The 14,520-nt window shown below is 44.7% G+C and overlaps 1 protein-coding gene across 1 annotated transcript in view; it reads right to left on the bottom strand.

Annotated features, from left to right (window-relative positions):
• Nucleotides 1–2,542, bottom strand: part of LOC128241455 (uncharacterized) — an 85,796-nt gene extending 83,254 nt beyond the window's left edge. The window contains exon 1 of the mRNA XM_052958384.1: nt 2,283–2,542. The gene's annotated coding sequence lies outside the window, so the exon portion shown is untranslated. The remainder of the gene's footprint in view (nt 1–2,282) is intronic.
• Between the last annotated feature and the right edge of the window lie 11,978 nt (nt 2,543–14,520).

Genomic DNA, 14,520 nt, shown 5'->3' with positions numbered 1-14,520 from the left:
TAAGCTTTAGGGCCATGGGTGCAGGCATTGTCAAGTTATCACACAGACAAGCTTTTTGCGTTCAAGGTAACTGTGACATTGAACTTTGACCCGATGACCCCTTCCACATATATTAAAAGGTGTCATCTACAGTTAAGGCCCAACCCCCAAGTCAAATGTGATGATCATAGGTCCAGGCTTTGTTGAGATATCTCTGGGAGAAGCTTTGTTAACCTTTTTGTGATCTTTGACCCAATGAAATCAAAATCAAGAGGAATCATGAGACTGCTGGTCAGGCCCAACCTTCATGCCAATTTGATGGTCCATGAATTGTTGTGTTTGACTTCAAGGTCACTGTGACCTTTGACCTTTGACTTGAAGACCCCCAAAATCAATAGGGGTCATCTACTGGTCAGACCCCACCTCCAAGTCAAGATTGAGGGCCATGGGTGCAGGCATTGTCAAATTGCCAATCGGACAACCATGTATCATTAAAGGTCACTGTGACCTTAACCTTTGACCCGATGACCCCAGCCTCCATGTAAATTTTGACGACCATAGGTCTAGGCATTGTTGATTAATCACTCGGACAAGCTTTAAAATCCTTTTACCATTTAAGGTCACTGTGACCTTGACCTTTGACCCGATGACCTCATATTCCTCTACTGGTCATGCCCTATCTCCATGTCAAGTTTGATGACCATATGTCAAGGAATTGTTGAGTTATCACCCCGACAAGCTTTGGTCTACCGACGGACGGACGGACGGACGGACGGATCGACCGACCGACATGTTCAAAGCAATATATATATACCCCTCTTATTCGAAGGGGGGCATAAATATCAATGAGTAGGTGTGCAAACTAAATTGTTTGAAGTCAGTTATTAAGCTAAGTGTGAACTGACTTTAATATTGTGCAAACTTAATTATTTGAAGTCAGTAATTAAGCTAAGTGTGAACCCTTTGAAGTCAGTTATTAAGATAAGTATGAACCCACTTTAATCTTTCTACGAAGGATTATTGCACAATGTGATAATTTAGATGCCCTATCATCTCTAATTAATAAGTCTTTAATATGTGCAAATTATATTTTATATTTTAAAACATTTTAATTATCAACAAATGCTGTTGTTTGATTAGCAATTACTGGGTATGTAAATTTCATACAAATATCTTAAAAATATTATAACTTACCTTCAAATATACATTTAAATAAAAAGGAGTGGTGGCTATTTGACCAAATTGGGGCGTTTTGACCAAATTGGGGGCGTTTTAACCATTTTTTTCCAAGTGAGGGCTATTGACCAAAATGGGGCCTATTTGGCTCAATGGTCCAAGTAATTGTATGACGGAATTTTTTTACGATTTTTGATATGGCAAATCCTTCACGTACAAATTCTTTTGTATGTATGAAAAGTGGGTAGTTATTTGGGATTCCGGGTTAAGGCATATTGCGTCTATAAATTATCATAAAAACAAGAAATATTACCAGATAATGTTAATTTAAATTAGTTCCGTACACAAAAAATATCCAACGAATAATTATGAGTTTGAACGGTTTTCTTCATTTCATTCTGTCAAAACATAGCAATATATACATGAAGGGCACCTGCAAGGCTTTAGGGCACAATTTTAAAACAATCGGATTCCGATGGCCAAGTTGTTATGATTGTACATGTATTTGTGAGGTCTATTTGAAGCTTGTCGGTGGTGGCAGCGTTATTACGATTGGGTTAAGTTGTTCCGCTTGGCATAATTGTTGTGTGTGTCAGTCAACCTACGTTTTATTTGAAAGGTAAATAATGTGTTAAAATCATGACATTTGTGTTTTAATGCATCAAATGCTTGTTTTGTGCAAAATAACTCTTCACTTACATGGTAAAATATGAATATAAACCTTTATGATCAATTTCAGCCATAAAACTCCACTTAATACACTTTCAGTATTTTTCAAAACACCCTTGTTTTTTTTGTACCAACCAGTTTAGACGTACGGGATTGGAAGAATCCTGTATAACATGTCTATTATTTTAGACTATTTGCCTTAAAATGGCTAGTTGACCAGGTAGCTACAATAATGAGCGATCAGGGATACTTTTTTATTATTTTGACATTTCATGTGTATCCCTGTTGACCAGGTTGCTACAATAATGAGCGATCAGGGATACTTTTTTATTATTTTGACATTTCATGTGTATCCCTGTAACGCTACAACTCTCTACCATTTAACACTGGGCGAAACAATATATAGTAATATTATGCATCGATGTTGAATAATAATGATATAATTGTTCGAAATGTACCTGACAGTGATCTTAACTGGGTTGGATTTGTCGTTAGAGTCGTTATTTTCACATAAATATACTCTGGGTCACGAAATGAGCGTAGCAGTCCACCATTTTTATACATGTTGATTTTTATCGAATAAATTTGTACCCATCCGTCAATGATTGTTAACCCTGTGCGCAGTCACAGTTATCCTCGCTTTTCTATGTATTGTGCAGAGCAACGCAACAGTGTTCAAAAATGGTGATACCTAATCATCATCATCATCATCATCATCATCATCATCATCATCATCACGAACATCATCATCATCATCATCATCATCATCATCATTCTGCAGTAGCATCAACAATATAACAATGTACATGAAAAGTTCCTATGCTATATGAACTCTTTCTTTTTAACGTGTCCTTATATATACTTCAACTATAACAATAACTTGAAAGATGTTTTAATAGTTATAAGATAAGTCTCAATGAAAAACGTACATACAAAAAAGTAATGGTTATCAGTCTGCCATAGTCTAAAAATCGTCAAAAATTGGTTGCCGGCCATTTAGGTGGACTAGTTGACCAGGTACCGTTTTAATACAATGATTTTAATTCAGTTAGGGTTAGGGTTGAGGTTTTTATTTTTACGCATGTATAGAATTGAGATGTCAATATATTGTTTTGCATTAATTTGAGACGCGACACTATCACAAGATCATGATATCCGAATCTTTGTTCATCCGATCTCTAGGTACCTCTGCTCATGGTGTTTAAATAGGCAAGGTTTTGCTAAACATGATCATTGAACCGAATGTTTCGTTGATGCCTTTTAAATCACGTTCATCCACCCATGCGATATATTAGTAAGGGCTGCACACGCCAACAATTATTCTTCGTCTTTTGCTGTTTTTGTTGTGTTTGGCATATGTTGCAGGCAACTACTTAGTAGTCCCGTGGTAGCAGTCAACAGTTTACGGCGTTGGAAATGATCGTTTTACAATAAAAATATTTTGTATGCCCAGGTCGGGGATCCCAAATTTATTTATATACCATTTTCATACAAACTATTTTGACACCTGTGCTTCTTGAGTGACAATGTACTTACTTATGTAATAAACGCCAGAAAACGTTAACGATACAAACGGTTATAGAATACTACAAAACAAGATATGCCACCCCGCAGATCCTGATAAATCGGCGACCACTATCTTAGACATTCAATACGGAAGGCGACGTGCGCGTGACGTAGGGTATGGTGAGACGTAAATTTCAATACCAGAACCAAGCTCCTATCACTCTTGGTTCCGAAGATACCTTCGAGATTAGCTCCCCCTTAGTAGCTATATGGGAGCGCGTTTTGTGTACGAAATGTCGCGAATTTGCGCGTACTTTGACGCTGTTGAAACCAGTCAAAAACTATCATCCCGCACACCCCAAGGGGTGCATCTTGAAGGGTTTAGCGTCCCCTACATGGAAAAATTGGTCCCAGCCTGATCACGTGTAGGGATGCTGAGATATCTTCGAGATTGCCAACCCCATTTTACGGCATTTTGTGCTGCATTTTAGTGTATAAAATAACGTTATAGGCGAATGGAAACGGTCACGTAATAACGACAGCGACGCACCGACGTGCGCGTGACGTAGGGTATGGTGAGACGTAAATTTCAATACCAGAACCAAGCTCCTATCACTCTTGGTTCCGAAGATACCTTCGAGATTAGCTCCCCCTTAGTAGCTATATGGGAGCGCGTTTTGTGTACGAAATGTCGCGAATTTGCGCGTACTTTGACGCTGTTGAAACCAGTCAAAAACTATCATCCCGCACACCCCAAGGGGTGCATCTTGAAGGGTTTAGCGTCCCCTACATGGAAAAATTGGTCCCAGCCTGATCACGTGTAGGGATGCTGAGATATCTTCGAGATTGCCAACCCCATTTTACGGCATTTTGTGCTGCATTTTAGTGTATAAAATAACGTTATAGGCGAATGGAAACGGTCACGTAATAACGACAGCGACGCACCGACGTGCGCGTGACGTAGGGTATGGTGAGACGTAAATTTCAATACCAGAACCAAGCTCCTATCACTCTTGGTTCCGAAGATACCTTCGAGATTAGCTCCCCCTTAGTAGCTATATGGGAGCGCGTTTTGTGTACGAAATGTCGCGAATTTGCGCGTACTTTGACGCTGTTGAAACCAGTCAAAAACTATCATCCCGCACACCCCAAGGGGTGCATCTTGAAGGGTTTAGCGTCCCCTACATGGAAAAATTGGTCCCAGCCTGATCACGTGTAGGGATGCTGAGATATCTTCGAGATTGCCAACCCCATTTTACGGCATTTTGTGCTGCATTTTAGTGTATAAAATAACGTTATAGGCGAATGGAAACGGTCACGTAATAACGACAGCGACGCACCGACGTGCGCGTGACGTAGGGTATGGTGAGACGTAAATTTCAATACCAGAACCAAGCTCCTATCACTCTTGGTTCCGAAGATACCTTCGAGATTAGCTCCCCCTTAGTAGCTATATGGGAGCGCGTTTTGTGTACGAAATGTCGCGAATTTGCGCGTACTTTGACGCTGTTGAAACCAGTCAAAAACTATCATCCCGCACACCCCAAGGGGTGCATCTTGAAGGGTTTAGCGTCCCCTACATGGAAAAATTGGTCCCAGCCTGATCACGTGTAGGGATGCTGAGATATCTTCGAGATTGCCAACCCCATTTTACGGCATTTTGTGCTGCATTTTAGTGTATAAAATAACGTTATAGGCGAATGGAAACGGTCACGTAATAACGACAGCGACGCACCGACGTGCGCGTGACGTAGGGTATGGTGAGACGTAAATTTCAATACCAGAACCAAGCTCCTATCACTCTTGGTTCCGAAGATACCTTCGAGATTAGCTCCCCCTTAGTAGCTATATGGGAGCGCGTTTTGTGTACGAAATGTCGCGAATTTGCGCGTACTTTGACGCTGTTGAAACCAGTCAAAAACTATCATCCCGCACACCCCAAGGGGTGCATCTTGAAGGGTTTAGCGTCCCCTACATGGAAAAATTGGTCCCAGCCTGATCACGTGTAGGGATGCTGAGATATCTTCGAGATTGCCAACCCCATTTTACGGCATTTTGTGCTGCATTTTAGTGTATAAAATAACGTTATAGGCGAATGGAAACGGTCACGTAATAACGACAGCGACGCACCGACGTGCGCGTGACGTAGGGTATGGTGAGACGTAAATTTCAATACCAGAACCAAGCTCCTATCACTCTTGGTTCCGAAGATACCTTCGAGATTAGCTCCCCCTTAGTAGCTATATGGGAGCGCGTTTTGTGTACGAAATGTCGCGAATTTGCGCGTACTTTGACGCTGTTGAAACCAGTCAAAAACTATCATCCCGCACACCCCAAGGGGTGCATCTTGAAGGGTTTAGCGTCCCCTACATGGAAAAATTGGTCCCAGCCTGATCACGTGTAGGGATGCTGAGATATCTTCGAGATTGCCAACCCCATTTTACGGCATTTTGTGCTGCATTTTAGTGTATAAAATAACGTTATAGGCGAATGGAAACGGTCACGTAATAACGACAGCGACGCACCGACGTGCGCGTGACGTAGGGTATGGTGAGACGTAAATTTCAATACCAGAACCAAGCTCCTATCACTCTTGGTTCCGAAGATACCTTCGAGATTAGCTCCCCCTTAGTAGCTATATGGGAGCGCGTTTTGTGTACGAAATGTCGCGAATTTGCGCGTACTTTGACGCTGTTGAAACCAGTCAAAAACTATCATCCCGCACACCCCAAGGGGTGCATCTTGAAGGGTTTAGCGTCCCCTACATGGAAAAATTGGTCCCAGCCTGATCACGTGTAGGGATGCTGAGATATCTTCGAGATTGCCAACCCCATTTTACGGCATTTTGTGCTGCATTTTAGTGTATAAAATAACGTTATAGGCGAATGGAAACGGTCACGTAATAACGACAGCGACGCACCGACGTGCGCGTGACGTAGGGTATGGTGAGACGTAAATTTCAATACCAGAACCAAGCTCCTATCACTCTTGGTTCCGAAGATACCTTCGAGATTAGCTCCCCCTTAGTAGCTATATGGGAGCGCGTTTTGTGTACGAAATGTCGCGAATTTGCGCGTACTTTGACGCTGTTGAAACCAGTCAAAAACTATCATCCCGCACACCCCAAGGGGTGCATCTTGAAGGGTTTAGCGTCCCCTACATGGAAAAATTGGTCCCAGCCTGATCACGTGTAGGGATGCTGAGATATCTTCGAGATTGCCAACCCCATTTTACGGCATTTTGTGCTGCATTTTAGTGTATAAAATAACGTTATAGGCGAATGGAAACGGTCACGTAATAACGACAGCGACGCACCGACGTGCGCGTGACGTAGGGTATGGTGAGACGTAAATTTCAATACCAGAACCAAGCTCCTATCACTCTTGGTTCCGAAGATACCTTCGAGATTAGCTCCCCCTTAGTAGCTATATGGGAGCGCGTTTTGTGTACGAAATGTCGCGAATTTGCGCGTACTTTGACGCTGTTGAAACCAGTCAAAAACTATCATCCCGCACACCCCAAGGGGTGCATCTTGAAGGGTTTAGCGTCCCCTACATGGAAAAATTGGTCCCAGCCTGATCACGTGTAGGGATGCTGAGATATCTTCGAGATTGCCAACCCCATTTTACGGCATTTTGTGCTGCATTTTAGTGTATAAAATAACGTTATAGGCGAATGGAAACGGTCACGTAATAACGACAGCGACGCACCGACGTGCGCGTGACGTAGGGTATGGTGAGACGTAAATTTCAATACCAGAACCAAGCTCCTATCACTCTTGGTTCCGAAGATACCTTCGAGATTAGCTCCCCCTTAGTAGCTATATGGGAGCGCGTTTTGTGTACGAAATGTCGCGAATTTGCGCGTACTTTGACGCTGTTGAAACCAGTCAAAAACTATCATCCCGCACACCCCAAGGGGTGCATCTTGAAGGGTTTAGCGTCCCCTACATGGAAAAATTGGTCCCAGCCTGATCACGTGTAGGGATGCTGAGATATCTTCGAGATTGCCAACCCCATTTTACGGCATTTTGTGCTGCATTTTAGTGTATAAAATAACGTTATAGGCGAATGGAAACGGTCACGTAATAACGACAGCGACGCACCGACGTGCGCGTGACGTAGGGTATGGTGAGACGTAAATTTCAATACCAGAACCAAGCTCCTATCACTCTTGGTTCCGAAGATACCTTCGAGATTAGCTCCCCCTTAGTAGCTATATGGGAGCGCGTTTTGTGTACGAAATGTCGCGAATTTGCGCGTACTTTGACGCTGTTGAAACCAGTCAAAAACTATCATCCCGCACACCCCAAGGGGTGCATCTTGAAGGGTTTAGCGTCCCCTACATGGAAAAATTGGTCCCAGCCTGATCACGTGTAGGGATGCTGAGATATCTTCGAGATTGCCAACCCCATTTTACGGCATTTTGTGCTGCATTTTAGTGTATAAAATAACGTTATAGGCGAATGGAAACGGTCACGTAATAACGACAGCGACGCACCGACGTGCGCGTGACGTAGGGTATGGTGAGACGTAAATTTCAATACCAGAACCAAGCTCCTATCACTCTTGGTTCCGAAGATACCTTCGAGATTAGCTCCCCCTTAGTAGCTATATGGGAGCGCGTTTTGTGTACGAAATGTCGCGAATTTGCGCGTACTTTGACGCTGTTGAAACCAGTCAAAAACTATCATCCCGCACACCCCAAGGGGTGCATCTTGAAGGGTTTAGCGTCCCCTACATGGAAAAATTGGTCCCAGCCTGATCACGTGTAGGGATGCTGAGATATCTTCGAGATTGCCAACCCCATTTTACGGCATTTTGTGCTGCATTTTAGTGTATAAAATAACGTTATAGGCGAATGGAAACGGTCACGTAATAACGACAGCGACGCACCGACGTGCGCGTGACGTAGGGTATGGTGAGACGTAAATTTCAATACCAGAACCAAGCTCCTATCACTCTTGGTTCCGAAGATACCTTCGAGATTAGCTCCCCCTTAGTAGCTATATGGGAGCGCGTTTTGTGTACGAAATGTCGCGAATTTGCGCGTACTTTGACGCTGTTGAAACCAGTCAAAAACTATCATCCCGCACACCCCAAGGGGTGCATCTTGAAGGGTTTAGCGTCCCCTACATGGAAAAATTGGTCCCAGCCTGATCACGTGTAGGGATGCTGAGATATCTTCGAGATTGCCAACCCCATTTTACGGCATTTTGTGCTGCATTTTAGTGTATAAAATAACGTTATAGGCGAATGGAAACGGTCACGTAATAACGACAGCGACGCACCGACGTGCGCGTGACGTAGGGTATGGTGAGACGTAAATTTCAATACCAGAACCAAGCTCCTATCACTCTTGGTTCCGAAGATACCTTCGAGATTAGCTCCCCCTTAGTAGCTATATGGGAGCGCGTTTTGTGTACGAAATGTCGCGAATTTGCGCGTACTTTGACGCTGTTGAAACCAGTCAAAAACTATCATCCCGCACACCCCAAGGGGTGCATCTTGAAGGGTTTAGCGTCCCCTACATGGAAAAATTGGTCCCAGCCTGATCACGTGTAGGGATGCTGAGATATCTTCGAGATTGCCAACCCCATTTTACGGCATTTTGTGCTGCATTTTAGTGTATAAAATAACGTTATAGGCGAATGGAAACGGTCACGTAATAACGACAGCGACGCACCGACGTGCGCGTGACGTAGGGTATGGTGAGACGTAAATTTCAATACCAGAACCAAGCTCCTATCACTCTTGGTTCCGAAGATACCTTCGAGATTAGCTCCCCCTTAGTAGCTATATGGGAGCGCGTTTTGTGTACGAAATGTCGCGAATTTGCGCGTACTTTGACGCTGTTGAAACCAGTCAAAAACTATCATCCCGCACACCCCAAGGGGTGCATCTTGAAGGGTTTAGCGTCCCCTACATGGAAAAATTGGTCCCAGCCTGATCACGTGTAGGGATGCTGAGATATCTTCGAGATTGCCAACCCCATTTTACGGCATTTTGTGCTGCATTTTAGTGTATAAAATAACGTTATAGGCGAATGGAAACGGTCACGTAATAACGACAGCGACGCACCGACGTGCGCGTGACGTAGGGTATGGTGAGACGTAAATTTCAATACCAGAACCAAGCTCCTATCACTCTTGGTTCCGAAGATACCTTCGAGATTAGCTCCCCCTTAGTAGCTATATGGGAGCGCGTTTTGTGTACGAAATGTCGCGAATTTGCGCGTACTTTGACGCTGTTGAAACCAGTCAAAAACTATCATCCCGCACACCCCAAGGGGTGCATCTTGAAGGGTTTAGCGTCCCCTACATGGAAAAATTGGTCCCAGCCTGATCACGTGTAGGGATGCTGAGATATCTTCGAGATTGCCAACCCCATTTTACGGCATTTTGTGCTGCATTTTAGTGTATAAAATAACGTTATAGGCGAATGGAAACGGTCACGTAATAACGACAGCGACGCACCGACGTGCGCGTGACGTAGGGTATGGTGAGACGTAAATTTCAATACCAGAACCAAGCTCCTATCACTCTTGGTTCCGAAGATACCTTCGAGATTAGCTCCCCCTTAGTAGCTATATGGGAGCGCGTTTTGTGTACGAAATGTCGCGAATTTGCGCGTACTTTGACGCTGTTGAAACCAGTCAAAAACTATCATCCCGCACACCCCAAGGGGTGCATCTTGAAGGGTTTAGCGTCCCCTACATGGAAAAATTGGTCCCAGCCTGATCACGTGTAGGGATGCTGAGATATCTTCGAGATTGCCAACCCCATTTTACGGCATTTTGTGCTGCATTTTAGTGTATAAAATAACGTTATAGGCGAATGGAAACGGTCACGTAATAACGACAGCGACGCACCGACGTGCGCGTGACGTAGGGTATGGTGAGACGTAAATTTCAATACCAGAACCAAGCTCCTATCACTCTTGGTTCCGAAGATACCTTCGAGATTAGCTCCCCCTTAGTAGCTATATGGGAGCGCGTTTTGTGTACGAAATGTCGCGAATTTGCGCGTACTTTGACGCTGTTGAAACCAGTCAAAAACTATCATCCCGCACACCCCAAGGGGTGCATCTTGAAGGGTTTAGCGTCCCCTACATGGAAAAATTGGTCCCAGCCTGATCACGTGTAGGGATGCTGAGATATCTTCGAGATTGCCAACCCCATTTTACGGCATTTTGTGCTGCATTTTAGTGTATAAAATAACGTTATAGGCGAATGGAAACGGTCACGTAATAACGACAGCGACGCACCGACGTGCGCGTGACGTAGGGTATGGTGAGACGTAAATTTCAATACCAGAACCAAGCTCCTATCACTCTTGGTTCCGAAGATACCTTCGAGATTAGCTCCCCCTTAGTAGCTATATGGGAGCGCGTTTTGTGTACGAAATGTCGCGAATTTGCGCGTACTTTGACGCTGTTGAAACCAGTCAAAAACTATCATCCCGCACACCCCAAGGGGTGCATCTTGAAGGGTTTAGCGTCCCCTACATGGAAAAATTGGTCCCAGCCTGATCACGTGTAGGGATGCTGAGATATCTTCGAGATTGCCAACCCCATTTTACGGCATTTTGTGCTGCATTTTAGTGTATAAAATAACGTTATAGGCGAATGGAAACGGTCACGTAATAACGACAGCGACGCACCGACGTGCGCGTGACGTAGGGTATGGTGAGACGTAAATTTCAATACCAGAACCAAGCTCCTATCACTCTTGGTTCCGAAGATACCTTCGAGATTAGCTCCCCCTTAGTAGCTATATGGGAGCGCGTTTTGTGTACGAAATGTCGCGAATTTGCGCGTACTTTGACGCTGTTGAAACCAGTCAAAAACTATCATCCCGCACACCCCAAGGGGTGCATCTTGAAGGGTTTAGCGTCCCCTACATGGAAAAATTGGTCCCAGCCTGATCACGTGTAGGGATGCTGAGATATCTTCGAGATTGCCAACCCCATTTTACGGCATTTTGTGCTGCATTTTAGTGTATAAAATAACGTTATAGGCGAATGGAAACGGTCACGTAATAACGACAGCGACGCACCGACGTGCGCGTGACGTAGGGTATGGTGAGACGTAAATTTCAATACCAGAACCAAGCTCCTATCACTCTTGGTTCCGAAGATACCTTCGAGATTAGCTCCCCCTTAGTAGCTATATGGGAGCGCGTTTTGTGTACGAAATGTCGCGAATTTGCGCGTACTTTGACGCTGTTGAAACCAGTCAAAAACTATCATCCCGCACACCCCAAGGGGTGCATCTTGAAGGGTTTAGCGTCCCCTACATGGAAAAATTGGTCCCAGCCTGATCACGTGTAGGGATGCTGAGATATCTTCGAGATTGCCAACCCCATTTTACGGCATTTTGTGCTGCATTTTAGTGTATAAAATAACGTTATAGGCGAATGGAAACGGTCACGTAATAACGACAGCGACGCACCGACGTGCGCGTGACGTAGGGTATGGTGAGACGTAAATTTCAATACCAGAACCAAGCTCCTATCACTCTTGGTTCCGAAGATACCTTCGAGATTAGCTCCCCCTTAGTAGCTATATGGGAGCGCGTTTTGTGTACGAAATGTCGCGAATTTGCGCGTACTTTGACGCTGTTGAAACCAGTCAAAAACTATCATCCCGCACACCCCAAGGGGTGCATCTTGAAGGGTTTAGCGTCCCCTACATGGAAAAATTGGTCCCAGCCTGATCACGTGTAGGGATGCTGAGATATCTTCGAGATTGCCAACCCCATTTTACGGCATTTTGTGCTGCATTTTAGTGTATAAAATAACGTTATAGGCGAATGGAAACGGTCACGTAATAACGACAGCGACGCACCGACGTGCGCGTGACGTAGGGTATGGTGAGACGTAAATTTCAATACCAGAACCAAGCTCCTATCACTCTTGGTTCCGAAGATACCTTCGAGATTAGCTCCCCCTTAGTAGCTATATGGGAGCGCGTTTTGTGTACGAAATGTCGCGAATTTGCGCGTACTTTGACGCTGTTGAAACCAGTCAAAAACTATCATCCCGCACACCCCAAGGGGTGCATCTTGAAGGGTTTAGCGTCCCCTACATGGAAAAATTGGTCCCAGCCTGATCACGTGTAGGGATGCTGAGATATCTTCGAGATTGCCAACCCCATTTTACGGCATTTTGTGCTGCATTTTAGTGTATAAAATAACGTTATAGGCGAATGGAAACGGTCACGTAATAACGACAGCGACGCACCGACGTGCGCGTGACGTAGGGTATGGTGAGACGTAAATTTCAATACCAGAACCAAGCTCCTATCACTCTTGGTTCCGAAGATACCTTCGAGATTAGCTCCCCCTTAGTAGCTATATGGGAGCGCGTTTTGTGTACGAAATGTCGCGAATTTGCGCGTACTTTGACGCTGTTGAAACCAGTCAAAAACTATCATCCCGCACACCCCAAGGGGTGCATCTTGAAGGGTTTAGCGTCCCCTACATGGAAAAATTGGTCCCAGCCTGATCACGTGTAGGGATGCTGAGATATCTTCGAGATTGCCAACCCCATTTTACGGCATTTTGTGCTGCATTTTAGTGTATAAAATAACGTTATAGGCGAATGGAAACGGTCACGTAATAACGACAGCGACGCACCGACGTGCGCGTGACGTAGGGTATGGTGAGACGTAAATTTCAATACCAGAACCAAGCTCCTATCACTCTTGGTTCCGAAGATACCTTCGAGATTAGCTCCCCCTTAGTAGCTATATGGGAGCGCGTTTTGTGTACGAAATGTCGCGAATTTGCGCGTACTTTGACGCTGTTGAAACCAGTCAAAAACTATCATCCCGCACACCCCAAGGGGTGCATCTTGAAGGGTTTAGCGTCCCCTACATGGAAAAATTGGTCCCAGCCTGATCACGTGTAGGGATGCTGAGATATCTTCGAGATTGCCAACCCCATTTTACGGCATTTTGTGCTGCATTTTAGTGTATAAAATAACGTTATAGGCGAATGGAAACGGTCACGTAATAACGACAGCGACGCACCGACGTGCGCGTGACGTAGGGTATGGTGAGACGTAAATTTCAATACCAGAACCAAGCTCCTATCACTCTTGGTTCCGAAGATACCTTCGAGATTAGCTCCCCCTTAGTAGCTATATGGGAGCGCGTTTTGTGTACGAAATGTCGCGAATTTGCGCGTACTTTGACGCTGTTGAAACCAGTCAAAAACTATCATCCCGCACACCCCAAGGGGTGCATCTTGAAGGGTTTAGCGTCCCCTACATGGAAAAATTGGTCCCAGCCTGATCACGTGTAGGGATGCTGAGATATCTTCGAGATTGCCAACCCCATTTTACGGCATTTTGTGCTGCATTTTAGTGTATAAAATAACGTTATAGGCGAATGGAAACGGTCACGTAATAACGACAGCGACGCACCGACGTGCGCGTGACGTAGGGTATGGTGAGACGTAAATTTCAATACCAGAACCAAGCTCCTATCACTCTTGGTTCCGAAGATACCTTCGAGATTAGCTCCCCCTTAGTAGCTATATGGGAGCGCGTTTTGTGTACGAAATGTCGCGAATTTGCGCGTACTTTGACGCTGTTGAAACCAGTCAAAAACTATCATCCCGCACACCCCAAGGGGTGCATCTTGAAGGGTTTAGCGTCCCCTACATGGAAAAATTGGTCCCAGCCTGATCACGTGTAGGGATGCTGAGATATCTTCGAGATTGCCAACCCCATTTTACGGCATTTTGTGCTGCATTTTAGTGTATAAAATAACGTTATAGGCGAATGGAAACGGTCACGTAATAACGACAGCGACGCACCGACGTGCGCGTGACGTAGGGTATGGTGAGACGTAAATTTCAATACCAGAACCAAGCTCCTATCACTCTTGGTTCCGAAGATACCTTCGAGATTAGCTCCCCCTTAGTAGCTATATGGGAGCGCGTTTTGTGTACGAAATGTCGCGAATTTGCGCGTACTTTGACGCTGTTGAAACCAGTCAAAAACTATCATCCCGCACACCCCAAGGGGTGCATCTTGAAGGGTTTAGCGTCCCCTACATGGAAAAATTGGTCCCAGCCTGATCACGTGTAGGGATGCTGAGATATCTTCGAGATTGCCAACCCCATTTTACGGCATTTTGTGCTGCATTTTAGTGTATAAAATAACGTTATAGGCGAATGGAAACGG

Source organism: Mya arenaria, chromosome 7 (assembly GCF_026914265.1).
Source record: "Mya arenaria isolate MELC-2E11 chromosome 7, ASM2691426v1".
Lineage (NCBI taxonomy): Eukaryota > Metazoa > Mollusca > Bivalvia > Myida > Myidae > Mya > Mya arenaria.
The sequence above is the reverse complement of the archived record's forward strand: the minus strand, read 5'-3'. Positions and strand labels throughout refer to the sequence as shown.